Source organism: Phascolarctos cinereus, unplaced genomic scaffold, assembly GCF_003287225.1.
Source record: "Phascolarctos cinereus isolate Bilbo 61053 unplaced genomic scaffold, phaCin_HiC Scaffold_9;HRSCAF=440, whole genome shotgun sequence".
In the NCBI taxonomy this organism is placed as follows: Eukaryota; Metazoa; Chordata; class Mammalia; order Diprotodontia; family Phascolarctidae; genus Phascolarctos; species Phascolarctos cinereus.
In genome coordinates this window covers 143,658,653-143,686,587 of record NW_027556402.1, presented here as the reverse complement: position 1 = coordinate 143,686,587, position 27,935 = coordinate 143,658,653, and the positions used below count along the sequence as shown (strand labels likewise).

Genomic DNA, 27,935 nt, shown 5'->3' with positions numbered 1-27,935 from the left:
ACAAGAGGGCATTCTAGAATTCCTCATTGACTTCTCCCCCTGCCCAAAATGACTCAATATTTATTTTGTGTTTATTTGCCTGTTGTTTCTCTCCAGTAGAAGGCAGAGACTTTTTTTTTCTTCGTATATATAACCCAGGTTTGCACATACCCAGATCTGCTGGTGCCCACCTGAGAGAGGCCAGGGACCAACTTCGGGGAGAAGATATTTTTGATTCCTCCACCATATGGGTGGTAACAGCCTCTTTCAAATGGCTATGCGGCCAGAACAGGCTGCATCTTTAAAACAACCAGACTCAGTCACCCTTGCTGTCTTTCCAGAGACATCTAGAAAAGGTGAAGGTCCAACAGCCTCGGTGCCATGATCTAATGGGCTACCTTCTCCCGTCTCTGGCTTTTTGGGCTCTCTGGCCCTGAGATATGGCCTGGGCTTTAGTTTTGGTCTGTTTTGTTTGTTCTTTTCAGTTTTAGGCACAGGAGGTAGAATCTTCAGATCATTGAGCCCCAGCAAGCTTTCAGGCAGGATTCAAGACCCAGCAGGGATGTCCTGAGATTTAATCCCAAGGAGGTAGGTGCTTTGGCCTTGGAATTTGGTGGTACCATACTACATAGGAACTGAACTAAGCTGAGAATCTAATACTCTTCCCTTCCACAGACTGAGGTGGTGCAGGGTGGGGATTATGCCCCCACGTGTTGGGGGAATGTTTGTATATTTGTCATATTATACCTTTGAAATAAATAAATAAATAAATATTCCTTTGTGAAAACTAACCTGTCAAGTGGTTAAATAGAACTGCAGTGCAGGGGACTCCCTGAAATGAAGGAATATTATCAACGTGGGCTAGAGCCAATGACAGAGAACCTAGATATCCTTCAACCCCCTTGAGGGTGCCAGAGAACCCTGGGAGAGGAGTGAAATGTAACATACTTGGCTTTCAGGTAGTGGAGACCAGGGTAGTTACAGTTAATATACCTAAGATCTACCATAGAGTGGGAGCTTGAGAAATGCTTGTTGAATGAATGAATGACCTCTAAGAAATCATCAGTCTACTTGCTTCAGTGAAGCCCTCAAGTAGCCACCAAGAAAGAATAGCACTTTGACCCTCACTCACTGGTATTCAAATCTAAAACTTGGAGGCCAAAAGTACTAGCTGTACCCCAGAGTCACCAACTCCCCCTTTCAGGGTTGATGGAGTATGTTCAGAATTCACTTTGACTCATATGATGTTGCCTTGGGAAAGTTAAATACAGCCTGGGTGTTAATTAAATTTTGAGTGTGTCAACCAGATCTGTTACAGTGTATGTTGGCGGTAGGGGGTGAGGTGTGAGGGGGAGCTAAAATAAGGCACTATATCTCATGTAAAAATCAAAACCACAATCACATCCTTCTCCACCTCCTCCAGAAGATAAAAGCAGCAGAATTACAACATGTTACTGCACTTTATTGAAAGGAGACAAGCCAAGTTTAAATCTCCCAGCAAAATCAGCTTTAGCATAAATCATTCAGGAAGCACCGAGAACGTGAGAATTACCACAAAGTAAATTGCAGTAAGTAGCAAGGAGGCTGGAGGCAGTGCAGAGACAGCCTTCCACCCCCAGCTCTGCATGGCTACTGGAGTTTGGCTTAGGATAGTCTGGTGATCTCTCCCTATTTCCAGACCTTCTTTAAGTCTGATGCTGATCAGAAAGGCAAAGGTGACAGAAGACAAAAACGGCAAGTGCAAAGGCAGGTACTATAATACACTGTTGGTAGAGCATGAATTGTTCCAACTGTTCTAGGAAATAATTGGAATTATATTAGAAAAGTTATTATACTGTGACCCAGTGATACCCCTACTATACCCCAGGGGACTAATGATGAAAAGAAAGGCCCACGCACACTAAAATATTTCTTGCAGTATATTTTGTGTGAGTAGAGTTAAAAGCAAAGTAGATGCCCATTCACTGGGCATCCACTGGCTATATGAATATAATGGCATACTATGTTAGAAGAAATAACAACCATGAAAAATTCAGAAGGACCTGAGAGGACTTTGTTTAAACAGGTACAGAGTGAAGTAAGCAGGGCCAGAAGAACCATTTATACAAGGACTCAGTAATGTAAAGGAGAGTAACACTGCAAGACATCAGAACTCTGATCAATGCAGTGGCTTCAGAGGACTGATGGTGAAGCAAACTTTCCCTCCTCTCAGCAGAGAGGTAGCAGATTATAGGTATGGAATGAGGCATACATTGTCAGCCACGGCCAATGTTTTGTTTTGTTTTGTTTGTCTCTACTTATTTGTTATAAGAGAGGGTTCTGTTTTGGCCTTCTGCTTTGGGAGTTGTAGTGGGAGCCTGGGGATTATCATTGGAAAGTGATCATGATACTTTTTTTAAAAAGCATTGACAATTCTCCTCCTCCTCCTCCTCCTCCTCCTCCTCTTCTCCTTCTCCTTCTCCTTCTCCTTCTCCTTCTCCTCCTCCTTCTCCTCCTTCTCCTTCTCCTTCTCCTCCTCCTCCTCCTTCTTCTTCTCTTCCTCTCCTCCTCCTCCTCTTCCTCCTCCTCCTCCTCCTCCTTCTCTTCCTCCTCCTCCTCCTTCTTCTCCTTCTCCTCCTTCTCCTCCTCCTTCTCCTCCTCCTCCTTCTTCTCTTCCTCCTTCTCCTCCTCTTCCTCCTCCTCCTCCTTCTCTTCCTCCTCCTCCTCCTTCTTCTCCTTCTCCTCCTTCTCCTCCTCCTCCTTCTTCTTCTCTTCCTCTCCTCCTCCTCTTCCTCCTCCTCCTCCTTCTTTTCTTCCTCCTCCTCCTCCTCCTCCTTCTCCTCCTCCTTCTTCTCCTTCTCCTTCTCCTTCTCCTCCTCCTTCAACTCCTCCTTCTTCTTCTTCTCTTCCTCCTCCTCCTCTTCCTCCTTCTCCTCCTCCTCCTTCTTCTCCTCTTCTTCCTCCTCCTCCTCCTTCCTCTTCCTCTTCTTCCTGGAAAGGATGGTGCCTCTAGCTCTGGAACTGTTAGTTGGGCATCTTGGATAAAAAAAAGATCAGCCTGTCCCATTGCTCAGCCTTGAATAGCCTAGATTGAGACTATTTACCCACAAACCCTATTTCTAAGACATTGGTCTTCTGTCCAATGAGGGATCCAATTTCCTAAAGTGATGTGTAGAAAGTAATAGATATCACCCCCTCCCCATCTCCCTCTAGACCTTCTGCCCAACTCCCTCCACTTTCCTGCTGAAACCCACCCCACCCCCTGAAAAAGAGCTGGGGCATTTAGTGGTTTGCATTGCTCTGTATGAGTCAACAATGCACCATGGCAGACAAAGAAGCTAATGCATCTTTAGGCTGCATTAAGAGAAGCACAGCATCCAGAGCATGGGTGGCAAGTGTCTCTTTGCACTCTGGCCTGCTCAGACTATATCTAGAATATTATGCTTGATTCTGGGCGCTGTACTCCAAGGAAGATATAGACAAGCTGGAAAGAGTCCAGAAGAGGGTGACCAGGATGGCACAAAAAGATCATGCAATCCAGCATTTGGTTTGATAATAATATATAATAATAATAACAATAGCACATAAAGAGTATTTTAAAGTTTGCAAAGCCCTTTACTGTATTATCTCATTTGATCCTTACAATAATCCTGTGAGGTAGGTGCCATTTTACAGACGAGAAGACTGAGGCAAACAGAGGTTAAATGACTTGTCCAGGGTCATGCAGGTAGTAAAGGTCTGAGGCAGAATTTGACCACCAATCTTCCTCTTTCAAAGTCTAGCACTTTATCCATTGCCTCATTAGGAAGTGAGAAAGTTTCACTTGGAGAAGAAAAGACTTAGGAGAGCCATGGTGTCTGCCTTCAAGTATTTGAAGGGTTATCATGTAAAAGAGGGATTTGCTTTATTTAGCTTGGCTCCAGAAGGCAGAACTAAGAGCAGAGGGAGGGAACTGAAGAGAGACAGATTGGGGCTGGATGTTAGGGGAAAGCTTCTTAACAATTAGAGCTGTCCAAAAGTGAAATATAATAACTCAGCAAATATTTATGGTTGCCTACTCTGTTCAAGGTGCCATGCCAGGCACTTGGAATACAAAGATAAAAAAAGAAAGAGTTCTTGAATGTTGAGCTCGGGAAATAGTCAGTAGTGCAGTTTTGGTGGCACATATCATATGTGGCAAATGAGATGAAAAACGTCTGGATAACAAGGGCAGAGCCAGGTCGTAAAAGTCCTGAAATGGGGGGCTGAAGAGTCCGTATTTTATACTCCAGGCAGTAGGGATCCATTGAAGTTTGCAGAGCAGGGGAGTGACATGATCAGATATCATAGATCTTAAGGGGAAATGTTTAATTTTTTCCTCTTCATTGTTATAAACCTGACAAACAACAACAAAAACCTTTTCTTTATACAAAGAACAAAAAAAGAGCAATGCATACAAGCCATGAATCTCCACTAAATATGCCTTTGTGGAGGATTTTTTTCTTTTACATTTCAAGTTTTGCCCTGCTTGTCTGTGCTCCCTTCTGAACTTTTCTCTGTATTTTAAAAAATAATTAATTGTTGTTTTTTTTCTTTCAGGAAAATTAACTTGGCAGCTGTGTGGAAGATGAATTAGAGGAAAAAGTAAGTTGTATAACAGCTCATTCCAGAGGTAATAAAGGCATTACCAAAGGTACAACTGTGAGAGATGTTACCAAGATAGAATCAAAGGCACTTGGTAAATGATTGAATAAAGGGCTAAGAAGGGATGTTAGGTGGGTAGAGCACTGGACCTAGAATCAAAAAGACCTGAGTTCAAATCCAGCCTGACATTACTAGCTATGTGATCCTGGGCAAGTCCCTTAACATATCTTCTTCAGTCTCCTTATCTATAAAATGGAAGTAATAATAGCACCTACCTCCCAGGGCTGTTCTGGGCATTGAATGAAATGTTTCTAAAGCACTTTGCAAACCTAAAGTGTTACGTGATTACAACTCCAAAGCTGTAAGTGGGGATGATCTAGATGGGGTTGCATTCCACATGCATGGGGGTTTTTGTTTGTTTGTTTAAAGAAAAGTGTGTTCTTCCTAACTGGAGGTCTGTAAGCAAAGGGTAAGTGACCCCTTGTCAAGAATACTGTCGAGGGGATTCTTTATCAGTTATAGCTTGGATTAAAAGGCCTCTGAGCTCTCTTCCAACTCTGTGTTACTTCTCCTCTTCTTGCTTGTCAAAGAGATTTGGCTCCATGGCCAAGCACACAGAAGCTTGGGGGGAGTGAAGGGGAAAGAAGGGAGGGGAGTGGGAGGAAGGGAAGGTAGGAGGGGGGTCATAGGGAAGATTGGTCTCGACGTTTGCTGTGTCCAGCAGACAGAAAGTGTGTGCAGGAGCAGTGTTTTAAATCATGGGCAACAGTGAATGAAGGTATTTTGGCATGAACATTGGCTGCAAACCTTGCCTTGGGAGCTTGGATACAGAAGCAGGAAGCTATGCAACCTTTCTGAGAGACATTTATTATCACTCTTCTATTTGATGGAGTCCTTTGTTGTATGGTGTCCACATGTGTACTTTTGTTGTGTCCAGACTCTTTCTCCAAGGGCGTTAGCAGTTGTACTTGGATTGCATCCCTCAAAGATGGGGGAGACTCCTAAATGTGTTGGCAAATAACTGGGAAACGTATTCAGAGATTTATTATAGCTATTCACTATCACCATGATTGCCTTTATGGTAGGGAGCAATTTGGACCATCATTCTCTTCTTGAGTTTTCTGTTCTTCCAACTCATCATTTGTCAGACACATAATTGATTCTCTCTTTCTTTTCTTTTCTCCTACCCTCCTCCTCCTCCTCTTCTTCTTCCTCCTCCTCCTTGCATGTTTTTTAAGGGAAAAAAACCCCTTCATTAAATTTACCTCACATTGAGCAATTTCCAAGTTCCACTTCAACAAATACTTGTGGAACAGTATTTCTCACCCTTTCCCCCTTTTCTCCCACCCCAGCCGTGTGTAAATCACTGTTCTCCCAGAATCACAGAATCTCAGGGTTAATAGGAAACTCAGAGACCATCTAATAAAATCTGTTTGTGCCCAAGAATCCCTTATTTGGATCCCCAACAAGCGATCATCTCCACTGAGACTTCCAATAAGACAGGGCCCACTATCTCCTGAAGCAGCCATACCCCCTTTTTTTGAGGCAATTGGGGTTAGGTGACTTGCCCAGGGTCACACAGCTAGTGAGTGTTATGTGTCTGAGGCTGGGATTTGAACTCAGGTCCTCCTGAATCCAGGGTTGGTGCTGTATCCACTGCGGCCACCTAACTGCACCTAACCATACTACTTTTAAACCGCTCTCATTGTGAGGAAGTGTTCTGTTTGTTTGTTTGTTTGTTTGTTTGTTTTTGAGTAGGCCAAAGAGGCTATTCTCTGTTTCATTTCTTACCTAGCCTTAATCACTGACTCAAACTGAGACCTGTTAAAGACCTTAGCTTAAAAAAGCCAAGCCCTCCCACTGCATCCAGGGCCATCTCCAGGCATCCTGATCTATGTCTTGCCACTGGACCCAGGTGGCTCTGGAGGAGAAAGTGAGGTTGGTGCCTTTGCACAGCCCTGCCTCACTTAAATCCAATTCACTTGCAAGTCATGGCATCACCTTCCTGAGGTCATGGTCCTTTTTGAGAAAAACAATAACAACTGACAAAATAATATGTAGAATAGATTGAAAGTGGACAGCTAGGTGGCACAGTGGATAGAGCATGGCCCTGGAGTCAGGAGGACCTGACCTCAAATCTGGCCTCAGACACATAATACTTCCTAGCTGTGTGACTCTGGCTAAGTCACTTAACTCCAATTGCCAAGAAAGAAAGAAAGAAAGAAAGAAAGAAAGAAAGAAAGAAAGAAAGAAAGAAAGAAAGAAAGAAAGAAAGAAAGAAAGAAAGAAAGAAAGAAAGAAAGAAAGAAAGAAAGAAAGAAAGAAAGAAAGAAAGAAAGAAAGAAATGAATAAGTAAATAAATGAATGAATGAATGAGTGAATAAATAAATAAAAGAATGGATTGGGAAGCAGAAAATCTATCAGGGTGCGTGTTGTTGACCACCTACGATGTCAGAGTATTTCACTCTGCATCAGGAAAGGTAGCCCCCGTGAAACAGAAGTACTGCCAAAACCTCAGGGGACATGCAGTTCTGTCCACCCACTGGCTGGCCCTCGGGAACAAAGCCCTGACTCGTGACCTTCAATGTTCTCTTCAATGGGGCCCCAGAGGCACATGGCTGAGTGCACAGAGGAGGTTGCCAAGGCGCTGGGGCAGCAGCAGGAAACTGCTAGGAGAGCAGGAGGGAAGGTGATTTGGACAGTTTGGACAGTTGGCAGAGTACGCTGTGAAGGCCGCGAGCATGGGCTAGGGCACACAGGGCCCTAGGAGGGGCCGCCAGCCCTTGCTTTCTGCGCCTTCCAGTCTGCTAAGAAAGAATGGGCTGTGCATGCATTCCATTTCTCTGAGGAATTTGTTTGCAAGGGGCTATTCACAAGAAAGGTTGGTGTGAACCAGTGCTGGAGAAAGAGAGGGCATAAGGGGCCACTGTTGCTGTCCAAAAGAAGAACAAGGAGATTGGCCTGTTAGGTGAGGCATGTCTGAAAGTAAGGAGGCAGAAAAGGAGCACTGGACTCAGTGTCACAAGACCTGGGCTCCAGGGGAGGGGACTCATGGGGGAAAAGCAATGATAAAACATTAAGAAAAAATAGTTACCTTTTCCACTTTCCTTCTGGGCCTCAGTTTCCTTCCTTGAAAAACAAAAGAAATTTAACAAAATGATCACCAAGGCTGCACCCCGGTTCCCTTCAAGCGTTTGCTTCCTGTGCAATGAATGTTAGGCGGCCAAGGAAACATTTCTTTTAAAGAAGGAGGTTCAGAAGGAAACTAAATAAGGAGGAAGGCTTTGGAACCAACGTGTTGAATTTATTATACACCTTAAAAAAGAGGGGAACCTGACTACATGTGTTGGAGATCCATGGTTTCATATCCAAACAGAAGTAGGTGCTAGACCAACCCCAGCTGGCTATTGAGGGCAGATTATTCAATTTTCAGTGTGAGCATTTATACTTCAGAATTTGGCAAGGGCTACAAATCAGGGCTTGATTTATTGTTTAGTTGATTGTCTAGACTTAAGAAAAGGATGGAGTAAATGTTAATATTGCAAATTAATTTTAAAAGTGCATTTTTAGAGAGCTGGTTGTTAAATATTTACCAGCACACCCCTTCTTTTTCTGTCCTTCATATGTGGAAATGTTTGTGTTTGCTTGCGTTTGTCAGGTTTAGAATATCAAAACCAAAATTTAATAAAACATAAAAAAAAAGGTAATGTTAGGCTTACATCAGGCATGACACAACAAAATTTCAGGACTCATCATTTTCCTTGGTTGCAGGGAAAAAGAGTTGAGAAATACATCCCAACTCAAAACAATTCAATAAACATTTATTAAGCACCTACTAAGTCTATGGCACTAAGCTGGGTACTGGGGATAAAAAGACCAAAAAAAAAAAGATCATCTATCCCTGACCTCAATAAATTAACCTACTAGGGGTGAGGCACATATATAGATGAGAAAATACAAGCCAGTTTGGGAAAGGAAAGAGCACTGACTCTCTCAGTAGCAGAGGCAGCTGATGGTGCAGTGGTTAGAGTGCTGGGCTTAGAGTTAGGTAGTGGTTATTAAGTTGCCGACTCCTTATGATCCCATTTGGGGTTTTCTTGGCAGAGATACTGAAGTGGTTTGCCATTTCCTTCTCCAGCTCATTTTACAGACGAAGAAACTGAGGCAGAGTTGCCCAGGGTCACACAGCTAGTAAGTGTCTGAGGCCAGACTGGACTCATCTTCCTGACTCCAGGCCCAGTGCTCTATCCGCTGCGCTGGAGTCAGGGAGATCTGAGTTCAAATATGACCTCAGACACTGAGTGGCTGTATGACTCTGGGCAGGTTACTTAACCTCTGTTTCAACTGTAAAATGGGAACAACAATAACACTTACTGTTGTGAGGGCCTGGCATATAGGCACCGTATATAATTATTTCCCTCCCTTTTCTTCCCCCACCCCCACCCCCACCCCCCATCAGCATAGTACAATGGAAGGAACACTGGCTCTAAAATCAGAGATTCAGATCCCAGTTCTGATGCTTATTTACCCATGTGACCTTGGGCAAGTAATCTAACCTTCATGGCATTTGGTTTCCTCATGGATCAAAGTGAGGGGGCGGAACCAGGTGATGTGAGGTCCCTTCCGGGTCTAGAGCTAGGACTTACCTCCAACACAGGAAAGACTTCAGAATTCTGAAAATGGAAAGAGACCGCTTGGGATTAATCACAAAATATGCCTAATCCTGAGGCTGGGACAAATGAGGATAATTCAATATGAATTTCTTTTAGAAAGGAAGGGATATAAGGAAGAAAAAAGACTGTGTAGTTGGGAGATGGGAGACTATGGATGTGGAATGTGGCATATACACACACATATACACAATATATACACATACATGCACATATATACACATATACACACATATACACATATGGCAGCTGTGATTGCTGTCAGTTGGTTTTGTTTAAATGTTTTTCTTTATGAGAAAGGGATCAATGTCAGGGAAAGGAGATGGAGGAGAAATGAATATAGTATAAAAATGAAAGGCACATTGTCTTGAAATGTAATTGGGAAAAATAAAATAAAATTTAAAAATTACAAAACAAAAGGCACCGTGAAATTTATTAAGAGACAGAGGGCGAGGGATGACCTATACCTATGCTGTTAGTCTGGGCATTGTGGCTCTATAGCAGCACTTAGACTTCTTCCAGGAGCAGGTTAATTTTTGGTGTCTGGGTGTCACCAGATGAGAAACACCTTTGACCAGACTATCCTCATACCTTCCAGACCTGTCACCACTCAGTATCAGGGAAGTATGCTTTTTTTTTTTACTTGAAGTCAGCTCAGGCAGGAAAGACTCAGATGTTTAAAGTAAGACTTCTTAACTTTTTTTTGTGACATGGACCCCCCTGGTAGTCTGGTGAAATCTGTGGACCCCATATATATATATATATATATATATATATATATATATATATATATATGTATATATATACACACATATATATATATGTATATATATGTATATATATGTATATATATGTATATATATACACACACACACATATATATATACACAGATATATATACATATACACACACACACACATACATATACACATATATACATATATACACAGAAGAATGTGCTTTTTAAATAATGGAGAAGTATTCAATTCTAGTTAGAAGTTAGTGAAAAATTAAAATAGAATATTGTTTTTTTCTTACCATCCAAGTTCATAAACTCTGAAATCAATCCATAGACTCTTTGGGGGGGGTCTATGAACCCCAGATCAAAACTCACGGATTAAACTCTTTTGCTTTAGTGAAAAGGGATTCTCCCCCCCCACCCCAATTCTTCAAATGTGGATTGTGTGTGTGTGTATGTGTATGCGCATGCGCATGTGTGAATTAAATGTATCATTTTGGCAGGTTAACTTTTATGGGAAGCCTTTAAAAAGACATATCCAACAAATGGATGACCATTTGTTAAGGGTCTAATAGGGGGGATTCTTGTTCAGATTGGGCTAGATGATCTTGGAGCCCACGTCTAATTACAAGGTTTTGTGATTCTCTGATTACCCGTGTTGGGAAACTAATTCACCAGAGCCATAACAGTTTTTGTTCCTGAGACATATGGAGATTAGGGGAGAGAGTGAGTCACTCAAAGCACAGAGGTATGGTCCAGCAAGGAGGAAGCCATCCCTAGGACAATATAAGGTTTCTATACTACTGAAGGACTAGACACAGTATTTGGGGGCATGCAAACAGTGACATGGGGTGAGGCTGCTACGGAAGAAAACACACCCCTAGGTACTGAGGGGTCTCTTTGCTGCTGAAAGGGAGAAAGTGTGCCCAGGACAGCCAATTTCACTGCTTTGAGACTTAGCATCAGTGGTCTTACCCTAACTACAACTCTATTGATTCTTCCCTGGTTCTTTGTATGTTTTTCTGATTCATGTCCCTGGTAATACTAGTGTGCTGTTAAGGAGGATAGGTTGCTCAAAGAAGGTTGGTTGATGACTTCTGCTACCATCCCTCCAGAGAGACCAAAAAAAAGTCATTATTAGCTTCTAGAGTTTCCATCTCAATTTGTTCCATGATCTTTGTTCCTTTATTTTGGGGCCTTTGGCTTTCCATTTCTTGTTCCTCCATATGCCAAATGTTATTGATTACATACATACACACACACACACACACACACACACACACAGATAGAGATAGATATAGATATAAAAGATAATGGTGGCAAGTTCTTGTGCATAGATTATTATCAAAATTATTTACATATTAATATAATGCTATATGGTTACACAGTATTGTGCATCGCCTGATGCCCACAATGGCCCCGTGAAAGATATCCTAGTATTATTATCCCCAATTTTCTAGAGAAGAAACTGAGACTGAGAACTTCAGTGGTGGACCTGGGATTCAAATCTCTATCTCCAGATTCTGAGTTCACTACTCTTTCCATTAAGATGATAAGTGGGGAAGGTGATATATGAAAAAATGAACATGTGAATAGGAGTTTAACAGCTGCATTGGCTCTTAAAATTGGGGATTTTACCCACAGGGAACATTTTCAACTGTAGCCAGCACCTACTGCAAGATGCTTGTTTTTGCCAGCTGTGTCTCTTAAGTTTGCTGGTCTCAGCCACATGAATAAAGCGGATGCTACCCTGCCAGCTCCTGCCAGTTGAGGTTTCACACTCTCTTCTTCATGGCAATGTGCTCTGACACATCCTGACAACATCTGCTGACCAACTCCCACATGGGCATGTGAACCCCTGAGAAATGGGGTTTCTTACACAGCTGCTAAAACAAAGGCTCAAGAAAACCTTTGGGGACACCAGCTGATAGCCAGAGTAATGGCTAGAAGGTCAAGTCCATCAGCATTTTTAAGCACTTACTACATGCCAGGCACTGGGCTAAGTTCTGGGGATACAAAAAAGGACAAAACCTGGGCCCTGCCTCCTAGGAGCTCACAATCTAATGTGAGAGACAATATGCCAACATCTGTGTGCAAACAAGACAGAAACTGTAGAGGATCTCTGAGGGAAGGCACCAGTGTTAAGTGGAACCAGGAAAGGCTCCTTATAGAAGGGGGGATTTTAGCTGAGACCTAGGAAAAGCCAGGGGATTGGAGAAGTGTGAGAAAAACAGGGAGAGAATTCCAGGCATAGGGGCCAGCCAGTGAGAAGATCAGTACTGTTTGAACTTGGGTAGGAATGGAAAGGATTTTATATTTGGAAAAATTGCTCTCCAATGTCTATGGGGGACCTTAAGCCAACTAGCATGGCAATGTGGAATTCCTCTGCAACCTGATTTTGAGAGCCTTGAGGTTTCCTCTCCATTCAGGCACCCCGTGTTTTATATTAAAGTTTATGCCTCAGCTTCAGCTCAACCCAATATACTCCTCAGGACCTATCCTTCTGCTAAAGGTAGCAGCTATGTGGATGAGAACCCCAGAAAGCCGTGAGATTTCTTAGGATGTCACCGAGCCCTGCTAAGCCCACTTCAGAATGTTTCCACTCTTCCACTCCCTACTATGTCGTTAAGGCAACAGAATTCAGCTGTAAAAACCTGCCCCCCCCCCCCCCCCCCCCCCCCCCCCGTGCCTGGACAAATCAAGAAATACAGATTTGTTCTCTATCTGGAAAAAAGATCAGGACAGTTGATTTAAATTAAAAGAGCACATTCCTCTCCACCAAACAGCTAAAGTTAAGCAATAGGAATGCAGCTTATGAACACATTCATAAGAAATTTATCCTTCATGCTACTTCCTTCATGTATCAATGCCACAATTAGGTATAATTAAGGCTCACCCTAACACTCCCTTTTAGCTCCACCTTCACTTACAGATGACACCAAAACTCTCCCCAAATACAACCCAGAAAAACAGAGACCAACTTACTGAAACAAAGGGCCGTTTGAATCCAGGGCTGAGTAATCAGGTGTGCTCTGGCCACTGTGTCACTGGATTCCAAAGAGGGGAAGGTAAGTTGGTTAACTAGTGCTCAACTATGAACAAATTTAAAGGGGTGCCACAATGTGTATTAAAGAAAGCATCTGTAACAGCAGAATGGGTGGAGGTGCTTGGCCTTCTCTCTTCTTTGAAGGAGTACGCAGCTTTTTTCTTCCTCAGAGAATTGTTGCTTACAGCCCTTGGGAATCAATGTCTGTCTGCAGTAGTAAAAGACTTCCTTTGGTTCAAAGACTGTAATTTTGCTTTTCTGAAAGGAAATTGTGTGAAGTGATGAAAAGAGGGCAGAATCTGAAATCACTGGACCTGGACTGGAATACTTGTCTCTGCTCTTGGCTTATGGGGAAAGAAGGTGATGACTTTAACTTTAATAAAACTTGAAGATTGGGGTATCTGATTGATATTCTCCACACTTATGGTGGTGCAGTGGACAGAATTCTGGGCCTGAAGTCAGGAAAATTTATCATTCTGAGTTCAAATCCAGCCTCTGGATTTGACCTGTGTGACCTTGGGCAAGTTACTTAACCTTGTTTGCCTCAGATTCCTCATCTGTAAAATGAACTGGAGAAGGAAACAGCAAACCACTCCAGTATCTTTGTCAAGAAAACCCCAAATGTGAACATGAAGAGTCAGGCACAACTAAAGTGAATGAACAGCACAACACCCGAAACACTACAGAACATAGAACTGCAGGTGGAAAGACACATTAATAGGTAGATCGCTTGTGCAAGGCCAAAGTATATGTTGATATCTCTCCAGTGATCTATACATAAAAGAACCGCCCAATCAGCAGTAGCAGCCATGAATGACAACCTGTCTCTATCTACATGAGTAAACTGAACCATAGTAGATTCTGGATTACTAGGGCACAGGATGGGGGAGGAGTGAGAGACTGGTAATGAAGTCAGACCCCTACATCTTGTCCATTCTTCTACATCCAACTGCTCATACCATTTTAATGCCTCAGGGTAGGCTCAGTGGAAAGGATAATGGATTTGGAGTCAGGCAATGTGGGTTCAAATCTCTGCTTGGCTATTTACTAATCAATATGATCTTGGACAAGTCATTCTGGACCTCAGTTTCCTCATCTGTAAAATAAGTGGGTTAGAGTATATGATTTCCCAGGTTCCTTTCAGATCTAAATCTATGATCTATTAGTACTTCTAGCAAGATTTAGTGTAGGGGGTAGGTAGCTGGCACAGTGGATAGAGCACTGGCCCTGGAGTCAGGAGGACCTGAGTTCAAATCCAGCCTCAAGACACATAACACTCACTAGCTGTGTGACTCTGGGCAAATCGCTTAATCCCAATTGCCTCATTAGAAAAAAAAAAAGATTTAGTGTAGACAAAACTGGAAAGGAGACCTTGAGAAGCACCTCCATCTTTCCTTTCTGCTTGTCCCTCACTTCCAGAATCCTACCACCCTCCTGTGGTCCCCATCTACCTGCTGATCAGGCCACCCCCGCCAATGGGCCAGGAATACCCCATGTTCCGAACTTCTTCCTCTCCTATCAAAATTTACCTATCCCCACCCTTTGATCTGACAATCCAATTAATGGGTATCTCCTCTCAAGGAAGTCAAAGACAGAAACAAAGGTTCTATCTATCTATCTGTCTATCTATCTATCTATCTATCTATCTATCTATCTATCTATCTATCCTCTCAAAATATTTATAGCAGCATTCTTTAAGGTAGAAAGGAACTGGAAACCAAATGAGTTTCCAGCAATTGGAGGGATGGATAAAAAAACAACAACCATGACATATGAATGAAATAAAACATTTTTACTCAGTAAGAAATGATGAAAATTAGGAATTCAGAGAAACATGGGAAAATTTGCATGAACTGCAAAATAAGTGGAACCAAGAGAACGATATACACAATGACTGGATAGCAGGACTTATTCTCCCAATCCATACATACACTAGCAGGCCATTGTCACACACTTCCAGAATCGATTTCATCCCACCTACCCACACATCATTGCCACCACAACTATCACCACCACTACCACTACTACCACCACTACCACCACCACCACCATGATCATCATCATCATCATCATCATCATCTCCACAGATTAGTAGCAAGCAGAGCTTCCCAGGCACGCTCTGAGCCTTGGACTCCCATTGGCCAGTCCACCATTGCAACTACACAACAATGTAAGTGAAAAGACCACCAAAAGGAAATTGTCTTCTGAATAACAGCAAAGCCAATGAAGGTGCTAGATAAGAGATAATACAATAGATATTATATTTATATCAGAGGAGCTCATCCCTCATGGCAGAGAGGCAGGAAGCTATTAGGACAACTAATATATACATTGTCAGACAAGGTCTCGGTAAAAGTTATATCTAATTGTTTTTCTTCATGAAAAGAAAAGATTCAATCTGGAGGGGATGGGTGAAAAATGACTTGATGAAAGGGCATCAATAAAACATTGTAAAATACCTGCTCTATATTCTACTCCTTTAAGTTTCTGCTAGTAAGTATTAAAGATGTAATGAGTGTTAATGGGCTAATATGCCAACCCTCTCTAATTAGTGTATTTGCATTTCCACTGGGGCTTACTATAATTACTAAGGAAGAAAGAATTCATTTTTTAAATGTTTTTATCAGCATCTTTTATATTTATGAGTCATTTTCTGCCTCCCCTTGTGAAAAAAAATTTAAAAAGCAAAGACATTTTCAACCAACAACCTTGTCTTTCAGGGCAAGCAGTATTTTAGCACTTCCCTACTTCTCTGCCATTAGATGATCATATTTCATCATCTCTTCTCTAGAACTTGCATTGGTTTTTCAAGTACTCAGAGAACAACTTTCTTTTTATATTATTGTTGTCTTTATATATATATTGTTCTCTGAGTTCTGTTTATTTTACTCTGCATCTATTCACATAAATCTCATGTTTCTCTGAATTCCTCATATTTGTCATTTCTTATTATTCAGTAATATTCCTTTACATTCCTATATAATTATATTGGGGGCAATAAATACGTACTCCCTTTATTTCCAGTGCTGTACTTCCATAAGGAAAGAATTCATTTTGACAAAGAGTTTCAACCAGAAGAAAAGTCAGTAAGGGCAGCTGGGAAAATTTGTCTCTGATTACAATCTTCCATTAACCTCAATGCCCTATTCATTTGTGCTCATTAAGGTTTTAAGATCTTACTGTATACACTTGGGTGAACAGACACATTGGGACTGGAATGAGTGCTTTGGGGGAGCTGTCATATGCCACATATGCCATAAAGTCATTTGGCACTAATGGCCCCCATAAACATTAAATGACAAGAGTGTCGATAGGTGTGTCCTTGGATATACTCCAAGTCACCTTGCTAGACATGATGGTGTACATGGTGACGGCATTAACTCACATGAAATCCTCCTGATACCAAACCTTAATGGTCCTACATGTCCCTAGTGCCACATTCTGTGGGATTCTAGGCTGGTGAGAGACTGGGAATGCATGAAAAGCATTCTTGTGGACCAACAAATAAATATAGAATTATTCATCAGGTATAAACTCCATAAAACAGCACAGAAAGAGGCCCCGAGAACCTGAGAACCATCGCTTATATTGCTCCTAAACTAAAATTAGCTGTTGCTTGTGGCTAATTCAATCACCAGCCTCCAATGTGAGAAAGGAAAAGAGACAGGGTGGAAACCCTGGAGGCCCACTGAGATTCAGCAACACCACTTCCAGAAGGAAGAGAGCCGAAAGAATTGAGTGCCTTCTGTAGGCACCCCACCGCCACAGGGGTGATCCTAGCACCCCTTTTTAGACAGAAATGGAGCTCAAAATGGGGTTTCAGTTTAGGGGGAAAATGTTGTGAAGGAGAATTTTGACTATGAGATAAGAAGGATTAGCAATGGGGAGCAACTACCCAGAGCAAAATGGATATTGAGTGTGAGAAACAGAGACAGAGACAGAGGGACAAAGACAGAAAGAGACAGAGAGAGAGTAGTGTAAGGGAAAAAGCCCTGGATGAGAGCCAGGAATCCTGGGGTTTAGACTCAGCTTTGCGGCTACTATTAACAATCGTTAGCGTGTATAGAATTTGATCCTCACAACAATTGTGGGAAGTATTATTATTATTTTCACTTTACAGATGGGGAAACTGAGAAAGATAGAGGGTTTTTTTTTGGGGGGGGAGTGGGGTTGTTTGGTTGTTTGGTTTGATTTTGTTTTTTTTAAGTGACTTGTCCAGAATCACAAAGCTAGGTGGGGTCTGGAGTCAAATTTGATCTCAGGTCTTTTGGATTCCAAGTCCAAAACTCTTATCTACTAGGTGATGCAGTAGATAGAGTGCCAGGTCTAGTGTCAAGAGATATCTCTCTCACCTTCCACAGTGACTTCAACACCTGACTTTCAATCTTCCCCTCTAAGCTAAACGTTATCATCATCCTTGGGAATTTCAACATTCACATTATGATCTTTCTATAACACAGTGTCATCCCAATTTATCATCCTCCTCAATTCCCATGGCCTCCCTCTCCACTCTACCTCAGTCACTCACACCGAGACCTTACCATTACTGGAACTCTTCCAAGATGTTGAATTCTAAAATCTCTCCCTACTCCTTTCTTCCCCATAACCTGTCTTTCCAACTCCACCACTGCTTTTCTCCTCCTGAATCTCCTTTTCACCCTCACCAAGGAGCCTAGGTTCTTAAATTCTCCCTGTTATTTACATTCTTTACCCCTGTTCCAAATTCTTTTTATGATACAAATATGGTGCTGATACCTAAACCAGGAAGAGTCAAAACAGAGAAAGAAAATTATAGACCAATTTCTCTAACGAATATAGATGCAAAAATTTTAAACGCTATATTAGCAAATACATTACAGCAACTTATCACAAGAATAATACACTATGACCAGGTAGGATTTATACCAGGAATGCAGGTTGGTTCAATATTAGGAAAACTATCAGCATCATTGAGCATATCAGCACCAAAACCCCTGTATCACTCCTTTCAGTCTTAACCTGATTGCCATTTCAATGAAGTACTTTCCCCAAATCTCTGCTGTTCCCGCCTTGTTAATCCTTCTGTGTGACCTCTAGCTCCCTTCTTTTTTCCTGTTCCTCCACTGAAAAGTGCTACTAAAAGAAGCAAGTACCTTCCTTGCTAACTAGGTCCACTAAAAATTTATGCTTGGCTGACTTTAATTGAGCCCTCACTACTGTATGGTAATATTTTTTTTTTATTCAGCAGTGACTGTCCCCTCCAGAATGTTTCCCACTGTTCTCGGAAGGATCTAAATCTTCTCTCTTCTCAACCCTCCCCCTCAAATCTGCCCCCACCTTTTTTTTGCTTACTTTTTTTCTCTTTTCTTTTATGTGTTGTCTCCCCTGGTTAGAATGTGAGCTCCTTGAAAGCAGGGACTGTCTTTTTTTTTTCCATTTGGATACTCAACATTTAGTATAGTGATTGACCTATGTTAAGCACTTAAAAAAATGCATCTGCTTGGGTTCATGAATCTATAACTTTACTGAGAAGATCAAGGTCACCCATTGTGTGCTTCCTCTCCTACATTCAAAATCTCTTTGTATTCTTGGCCAGAGGATGAGGTGACCTTCTTCCTCAGCAAAGCCAAGCCTTCTGCTTTTGCCTTTCCCATCTCCTCTTGAACTTTGCTTCATTGATCATATTTTCTTTTATCCTCAATCTCTCCTTCTTTAGAGGCTTCTGCTCTGCTGCCTACAAATAGGTTCAGATCCCCCAATTCTTCAAAAACGATTTCCTTGAACGTGCATTTTTCTCAAGCATCCTGTAGCTGAAAGACTTCTGAAAGCTCCCCTAGCCTCTGGAAGAAAGCCACTTGGTAAGGGGATTTTTGCTCTTAAGATTATTCTGTATTTCAATATTTTATTTTTTAAGAGAAACTATTTCCTCATTTTAGATACCATTGCTTCTTTATAATAATAATAATAATAATACCCTTTTATACTTTTATACTATGATATCTTTTATATCGTACTATATGGTATATATAGAGAGTATACTATAGAGCTTTTATATTATGTTTCTTCCAAAAGATGTTTAATCTCTCTCTAAATACTGCCACCTTTCTGGCTACCTAGAGACATGCTCAGACCTTTCCTATACATCATCATCATCATCGTCATCATTGCTAGTATTAGTATGGTGTCAAGATTTTCAAAGGACTTTAAATATGCTGCCTCATTAGATCCTCAAAACAACTCTGTGAGGTTGGTATTATTATCATCTCCACCTTACAGATGAGAAAACTGAGGCTTAGAAAGGTTAATTGTCTTGCCCAGGGTCACACAGCTAGAATCTGAGATGTCGGGTCTCTCTGACTTCAGGCCCAATACTCTATCCATTGTACCATCTAGATGCCATTTTTAAAACAACAACAACAACAACTACTACTACTACTACTACTACTACTACTACTACTACTACTACTACTACTACTACTACTACTACTACTAAAGATATCCTATAGCTCTCCTCCCTTTCACAGCTAAATTCCTAGATAAAGTTGTCTGTATTTATTGCCTCCATTTCTTCTCCTAAGATTGGAGGTCCCTGGGAACAAGGGCTGTTTTTTGCCTTTCTTTTTATCTCCTGCTCTTAGTACAGTGCCTGGTATTTTGTAAGTACTTAATAAATGCTTGTTAACTGACTTAGCCTCTTGTAACCTAGTTTCCAGCTCTACTAATCACTTTACTACAATTGTCCTTTTTATGATTCTCAGTGACTCAGTCTTCATTTTTCTTGAACTTTATGCAGCCTTTGGCCTGTTGACCAGCATCTCCTTTTGAAAACTTTCTCCTCCTTAGCTTCCATGATCCTACTTTCTGCTAATTCTCCAGCTACCAGTCTGACTACTTCTCTGTCTCCTTTGCTGGCTTATTACTTTACTCCTACCTCCTAAGTGTGGGTGTCCCCCAAGGCTCTGTCCTTTCTTCTCTCCTCTAATACCCTTTCCTTTAGAGATTTCATCTACCAGCATGATTTCTATGATTAATTCTCTTTGGAGTTGAGAAATAGCCCCATTCTCTCCCATCAAGACTCACTTCTCCAAACGTCTGTGGGACATATATCCACTTAGATCTTGCCTTCTGCACCTCAAACTCAACATGTCCAAAACTGAACTTACCATCTTCCCTCTCTAAACTTGTTTCTCTTCCTGGAATCACCATTACCCCAAGGCACTGAGAGTTTCAACCTCAGCCATCTTTCACTCTTACCTCTTCAACATCCCACACATTTAATTAGTTGTTTATGTCTGTTGATTCTATCCCTACCATCTCTCTCCTTTCCTCTTCACTCACATTGCTACTACCTCAAAGATTCATAATCACTTGTCTGGACTGTTGTAATAGTCTCTTATCTGTCTTGTTTGCCTCAACTTTCTACTCTTTCCAATCCTTCAAACTCTTCACTCACATTGCTACTACCTCAAAGATTCATAATCACTTGTCTGGACTGTTGTAATAGTCTCTTATCTGTCTTGTTTGCCTCAACTTTCTACTCTTTCCAATCCTTCAAAAGACTGCCAAATTTTTTTTTTCAAATGCCTAGTTTTTACTATGTCACTCTCCTGCTCAAAAATTATTAGTGGCTTTCTATTTAGTATAGGAAAAAATTAAAAAATTCTCATAATCTTGCTTCTGGCAGTATACGCACTAGGATTTCTTATTTCTTAGAACATACTAAGAAATAATATTAGGATAGGATCCTGGGCTAACATCTTTGGTCTCACCTGAATAAAAAACATGATCAGTACTTGAATTCTAAGAAAGCAATGTCTGGTGCTGAACTCTTTTCCAATCATTCTTCTCAAAAGCTTAACCAGCTTCTAAAGGGAGAGCCTGATCAATATAGGGAGGAACTCAGATTCCCTAAAAATTATTACAGTAATGAGTGGACTACACTAGTATCTCTTTCTCTACCCTTGACAAGATTGAATGATGTTAGGAAAATTATTCTCCAGGGTTAGTCAAAATTTTGAGTTACTTCTGTTTAAGCAAATAATAAACCCTAATCTGGGCAGCTAGGTAGCACAGTGGATAGAGTACTGGGCCCGGAGTCAGGAAGACCTGAGTTCAAATCTTACTTCTGACATTTACTAGCTGTGTGACCTTGGACAAGTCACTTAATCCTGTTTGCCTCAGTTTCCTCATCTGTGAAAATGAGCTGGACAAGGAAATGGCAAACCATTCAAATATCTTTACCAAGAAAACCTCAAAAGGAGTTACAAAGAGTCAGACAGGACTGAAAACTACTAAACAAAAACAGTAACAAAAAACCCTGATCTGAACTTCAAATCCTTTGTTTTAATCTTTTTGTGGAACTTTGTCTTTGTTTCTTAACACTATAAATTATAAGTAGAAATGGCTTGAATCACAGAAATTTTCAATAAGCAGAGTGTGACTGCTCATTTGGATTATTCTCTCTCTCTCTCTCTCTCTCTTTCTCTCTCTCTCTCTCTCTCTCTCTCTCTCTCTCTCTCTCTCTCTGTGTGTGTGTGTGTAGCTATCCTTAGAATTTAATTAAATTTGTTCTGACAGACTTGTGCCAAAAATACATAATGCTGAGTTTTTCTTCCACAGTCTCTAATAGGCCAGTGAAAGACCTTTTGTGGGTCACAAGCATTGTTCTGGAGCTAGAAGCCCTGCATTCAAATCCTACATCTAGAATTTACTACCTGCGTGGCCTCGCCAAGTCCCTTTACCTCCCTAGACACCAGTTTCCTCACCTGTAAAGGGGATTAGATGAGATGGTCTCTCAGATCCTTTACAGACCTGAATCTATGATCAGTGCCACCTTCCTCTCCGCTTGTACCAGCCAAACAGAATTATTAGCTGTTTCCTGATAGTGGTTTGTATTCTTTACCTCCTCCATCCTCATCTCTACCTGCTGAAATCTTTCTCTTTTTTCTAAGATGCCCCTCAGGTACAACTCCATGCATAAGCCTTCTCTTCTTTCCTCTCCCCTTCACCCCTCCACCTTAAAAGCATATAGCTTCATCTTCAAATTTCTTGAAGCACTTTATCAGGATCACTGTTTTTCCCTCATTCCATTATGTTTTATATTTCATTAGATTATGAACTTTTTGAGGGCAGGGACTCTATTATATTTCACTGTTGTGGTCCTGATGCTTAAGATAGCCTTTAATAACTTTATTAAAATGAATTGAACCATTTACAGAAAGGGAAGAAAATAAGCTCCTTAAAGAGTAGAAACTATTCCATTCTTCATGTCTGAATCTCCAGAAACTAGCATAGTTCTCAGCACATAGTAGGTACTTAAAAGCAGAGGCGATTAGGGGACACACGGATAGAGTGTGGGACTTGGCGTCAGGAAGATCTGAATTCAAATCCTGCCTCAGATACATACTAGCTGTGTGTCCCTGGGCAAAGCACTTACCTTTCTGTATTGCAGTTTCCTGACTTGTAAGATGGAGATACATCCCAGGGTGGCTGGGTGGCACAGTGGATAGAGTGTCAGGCCTGGAGTCAGAAAGATCTGAATTCAAATCTGGCCTCAGACATTCACTAGCTGTGTGACCTTGGGCAAGTCACTTAACCCTGTTTGCCTCAGTTTCCTCATCTGTAAAATGAGCCAGAGAAGGAAATGGCAAACCACTCCCCAAAAGGAGTCATGAAGAGTCAGACACTATATAGCAAAACCAACTCTTCCAAGGTTGCTGTGAGGATGAAATGAATGAACAAATATAAAGTACTTTGTAAATATTAAAGTGCTATATAAATACTAGCTATGTTGTGTGATTGACAGATCGAGTTCCTCTCACAAACCAGAATTCACTTATCCTTTTCTTACTTGCACAAAATAAAAAATCTCTTTCCTTCTGTTCAGCTTGGCCTTAATGTTTTGGAGACCTGTTCTCTTCCATGCCACTGCCAATCCTTTATGGGTCACATGCTTCTTGTAGGAAAATTCCTAGGAATTAACTGTGGGAAGGCAAATGGACAGGGAAGAATAGATTTCTTGGGTATTAATATTACACTTTCCTTTGTTAAAAGATAAAGAAAGCTAATCTGACTATTAAATGGTTAAATGCAACTTTTTGGGGAGTACAGCAGACCCCCAAGATTGGGAGAACACCATCAGAAGGTGTTTGAGCCAATGGTGGAGAAACTAGACATTCCCAAACCTCCTTAAAAGTAGTGGAGAACCTGGGGGGAAGTGAAATGTAACAAACCTGGCCTTCAAGCCATAGGGACCACTGTTGCATAAAGAAATTTGAAAAGACCTTCGTGAAATAATGCAAAATGAAAAACAAACAAAACAATAGAACACGCAGTGTTTCTTAAACTGTGGGTTGTGACCCCATATAGGGTCTTAAAAAATTTGGCAATAATAAGAGGTTTCTGAACGTGCAACGACCAAAAATCAATTCAAAATCAAACATGTAATGAATCCGAGGTGTTTCTGGCAGCACTTGCCCGTATTGCATCATGCAACTTCACCTCAGCTTTGGTTCTGAACACTTTGCACTGAGCATGCCGTCACGCCATGCCGTGCCACGCCATGCCACCAAATGCTGCTGAAATGCGAAAAGAGGTTAAGAGTGGAAAACTTTAAGAAGCCCTAGATTAGAGTACATATTAGGTCCATGAATGGATGAATGAATGAATGAAAAAGCCTTTAAGTGCTCACTATTATGCCAAACGCTGTACTAAGAGCCAGTAATACAAATACAAAAGTGAAGACAGTCCCTGCCCTCAGGGAATTTACTCTCTAATAAGGGCAGATAATAACATATAAAGAATTGGTGGACAGAGAAAGGTATTTTTGTTTACAAAGTTATAGGGGTGATGAGTAGAACTCTTGGGGAATAGGTTTGCCATGTAAGAGTTAAAATAAATAATGATGAGTGGACAAAGAAACCTAATGACAACTTAGAGGGGGTGACTTTATATATTAAAATTAATTCCTTTAAATGTAAATTGTTACCAAGCAAATTGAGATAAGATGTTCAATGTTAAAAAAAATTTTCTTAATTAAAAAAATATATTCAATGTTAAGTTTTTTAATAAAATCTTTAATTATAGAACGTAATGTGAAAAGAAGGAAGTGAAAAACTAACTTTAGAGTTAAGAAGTTAATTAAGAAGCCTGATTCTGAGACTTGTGGACTGGAGAACTAAGATCATGTTAATTTTGTGTGGGTACTCAGCGTTCACCCAGGAAGGAGGAAGGAGAAAAGGAACTGTCTCCCTCAGTCCCTCCTCCAGCCCCTAACAAGATGGGAGATGGGAACAGAGCTGAGCTGACCGCAGTTCCATGCTGCTGTCACTCTGCTCCCTCTACTGACAGGGTCATAGAGACAATCCAAGCCCCTCCAATGAATTCTGTGGTAGGTAGAGGCATGGCACAGTTTAACCTCTCATATTGCATCACTGCCCTGAGAAGCCTGAGCAGCCGGAGTTTTCAGGCTGCTGATCCAGCGATTTGTTCTCATGCTTTCTAGTCCTGTGTGAAGTTGCGGGGAGGAGGAGAGAGGTTAGGTAATGGCAGGTTACTAAAACCACAAACTCTCTCTCCATGCCAGTTATTCCTTCAAAGGAAGGAGGAAAGAGAGATCTTCTTTTCAGAATTAATTCATTAGTCAACAAAAAAAATAAAAATCACCAATTTCATTCTTAATCTTAACTTTAAAAAAGAATCAACATGCAAATTAAAATGTCAGTGGATAGTCTATAAATGGCCCAGTTGATCCTAAACACGGAGAAACTTTAATAAGATTGTTTAAAGCTACTCTCCAAAGATATTTCAAAACAGTATGAATGTTAATGGGTCTGAGGCAAAGTCCTGGGAGGGCAACTGAAACCACAAACTCTGAAATTAACATTCCCCCCACAACAGTCTTTTGTTCTTAAAATATAGACTTGCTATTAAATTACTCACCATTCTATCTCACATTAACATGAAAGGATCATCACATTTCATCAGTGTTACCTGAGACTATAACACTTCCTTTTCTTGCTGAAATATTTATAACCCAGCTAAAGAATGAGGATTTCAATCTTTCTGCATTAGGCAGAAATGGCTTAAAGAAATTTCTCATAAAAGAAAGGTACCTGAAAAGCCATTAGATTTTGAAAAGAAATTGGTGTCTGTCTGGTCCTCTGGTAACTTTCCAGGCTAGTAGATGAAACATGGTGCTTGGAGTAAGGAGTTAAACCTTCAGTTCTTCCTTTTATAAGTCTAGTCCTAGGCATTAAGTCACCCAGCAGGTCACTCAGTTTCCATGTGAGGAAATTAAGGACTGTAATCCTGGCTGTCAAGAGAGCCTTTGGTAGATTACTGAATCAGTATGCATGATTCTCCTGGAATACAAATTACACATATGTGCAACATACATAATATAAACCCAAACAGAAAAGTTTCTAATTAAAGTAGTTTTTTTTTTAAAGATAAGGTGAATTGTTGTTATTCAGTCGTTTCAGTAGTCTGACTCTTCATGACCCCATTTGGAGTTTTTTTGGCAAAGATAATTGCCATTTCAGCCTATTTTACAGATGAGGGAACTGAGGCAAACAGGGTTAAGTGACTTGCCCAGGGTCACACAGCCAGATTTGAACACAAGTATTCCTGATTCCAAGCCCAGTGTTCTTTCTATCCACTGAGCCACCTAGTTGCCCCAGCAAGGTGAATACTACTTAAAAAATGATTTTTCTACTTACATTTTCTTCCCATGGGTATACAGAAAAGATACATCAGTTTAATAGCATACACTATGAAATTGTTATTTTGGTAGAATTAACTCTGGTTTTAGTTCAACACGTTATTACTTTTTAAATAACTTTGTACATTTCCCTCCTCTTGGTAAAGAGGGAGGAGACTGTATACGGACAATGTTGCATATGTTGTCAAATGGAATCATTGCATCCGTTATTTTTGCTTAATTGGTTTTCTTTGTTACAAAAGGGCTTAGTGTTGAGGGAAAGGCAGTGTTTAAGTCAGGAAATTACTATGGTGCAAAAAAGTTAAAAGTCTCAAGAAAACAAACCCTATTGTTCCTTCGATCTGATTTCTCTGCTATCTATTTCCTGGAGACTGGATTGGCTTGAAAATGGTAAAAATGATGACGTTCTAGAGCATCACAGAATCTGCAGTGGAAGAGATCGCAGAAGTGATCTGGGGTAAAAGACATCTGACGAGATTGTCCTCTGCAACTTGCGATCATCTCTTCTTCCCCTAGAAAACTTCCAGGGCTGAAGGTCTGCTAACCGCGGCACTTTGGGACAGCTCTAATGGTTTTCACCTTAATCATTTACAATTCTATCTTGAGGCAAGTTAGCCTTATTGGCATCACTGAACGTCACAGAGTCTGGAGAGCTGTGGTAGGTGGCTTGTGAGTGGGGACGGATGAGGTTTACAAGTTGTGAAATTCTTGGTTCAGGGTCCCTCTGGGCAACCAGCTTGAGTACAGACCATCCACTGTTATTGTGTTATGTTATATATTATGTTGTATTAAATTATATCGTATTTTATTATATCATATCATGTCACATCACATCACATCATGTCACACCATGCCATGCCATATCATGTCATGTTATATCGTGTTGTGTTATGTTATGTCGTTATGTTATATTATATTATAAAGTGCTCTTGCTGGAAAGGACCTCAAAGGACATTGATTCTAAGGAATCTCAAACTGTGGGCCAAGGAACCATGGGCAACTAGTTATGGCAAAAGAGTCTGAATATGGGAATGAAATACAAATATACTTTCTGTAGATTGAATAAATAAAATATCTTGTACATACATGAATTACTGTTTTTCAAAGATATACAAATGCTGTTGTGATGAGTAAAATATAAACTCAATTTTTAAAAAAAGTATACTGTTTCCTATTTCTGGAATGCCCTCCTCCCCATCCTTGTCTGTTAAATTTGTATCCACCCCCTCTAGGAAGCCTTCCCTAATTCCTATCCCCCACCCTCTTACTCCAATGACCTTTCCCTCTTCAGACCTCACCTTGCTTGTGCCTATCCTATCCTCTTATCCATTAGTACTTTGTACAGTAGCCATTTGTATGTGTATCATTTCCACCTATTCTGAGTATAAGCTTCTTGAGGGCAAGATTTGCAAAATTGTAACTAGCAGACCAGGGTTTTGCCCCAGGAAGCTAACATACTGGGAGGGGAAGACATATTCTCCCTACAATAGCGGTCTGGAGACTGTTGTCCTTACACCTCACCCCCCATGACCTGTTCTGTGCAGCCTGACCCCCAAGCTATCACCATGAGTCCCTTCCCCTGCGGACCACCTTTCTCATTTAACCCATTGGGAGTTGGGGCAGGGCTGCATCCACTCCTGGTGGGAATATGCCCATGATGATACTGCCCCTATATCACCACTGCCAGCCTTCCACTGGACCATCCTCCCCCTCCCCCCCAACCAGACCCTTTCAATTTGCCCTGGGTGGAAAAAGTCCTAATTACAGCTCCGAGGGACAGGTTCTTACCTGAGTATCCTAATTCCCCTATTACCCCCTAGAGTGCTCTTCACAGGGGAGGCAGCTCATAAGTGTTTATTGACCTAAATTGAATTCCCCACTTTTACTAACATCCAGTATGGCTGAGTTAACTTGACCTGAATGCCTTCCTTCATTCAGTCCCTCCCTCAAAATGCTCATGACCTGGTCACTGCCTCCACGATCACTCAAAACAAACGTTGGATGTTCTGTCTGTGTTCTCCTCGGAGCCTGTATTTAGAGCAGCGGAAGAGAGGTGTATGTGATTTGTGTTAGGTGTGTGGGTAGTGAAATGGGAGAGTTGGTGTCCTGGAATGCCGGAGGGCAGCTCAGGGTGGATTTGCCTTTGAGTGTTGGGCAATAAAGGAGGCAGGTGCTTGGCTGTGTTTATCACTGAATA

At 41.1% G+C, this 27,935-nt stretch overlaps 1 long non-coding RNA gene across 1 annotated transcript; it reads left to right on the top strand.

The window, feature by feature from the left end:
- Positions 1-244: 244 nt before the first annotated feature.
- LOC110200161 (uncharacterized) lies at positions 245-26,819 on the top strand. Its single transcript, XR_002322177.2, has 4 exons — positions 245-335; positions 465-567; positions 4,537-4,581; positions 18,734-26,819. It is a non-coding gene; the product is annotated as an uncharacterized LOC110200161 (long non-coding RNA).
- The last annotated feature ends 1,116 nt before the right edge of the window (positions 26,820-27,935 follow it).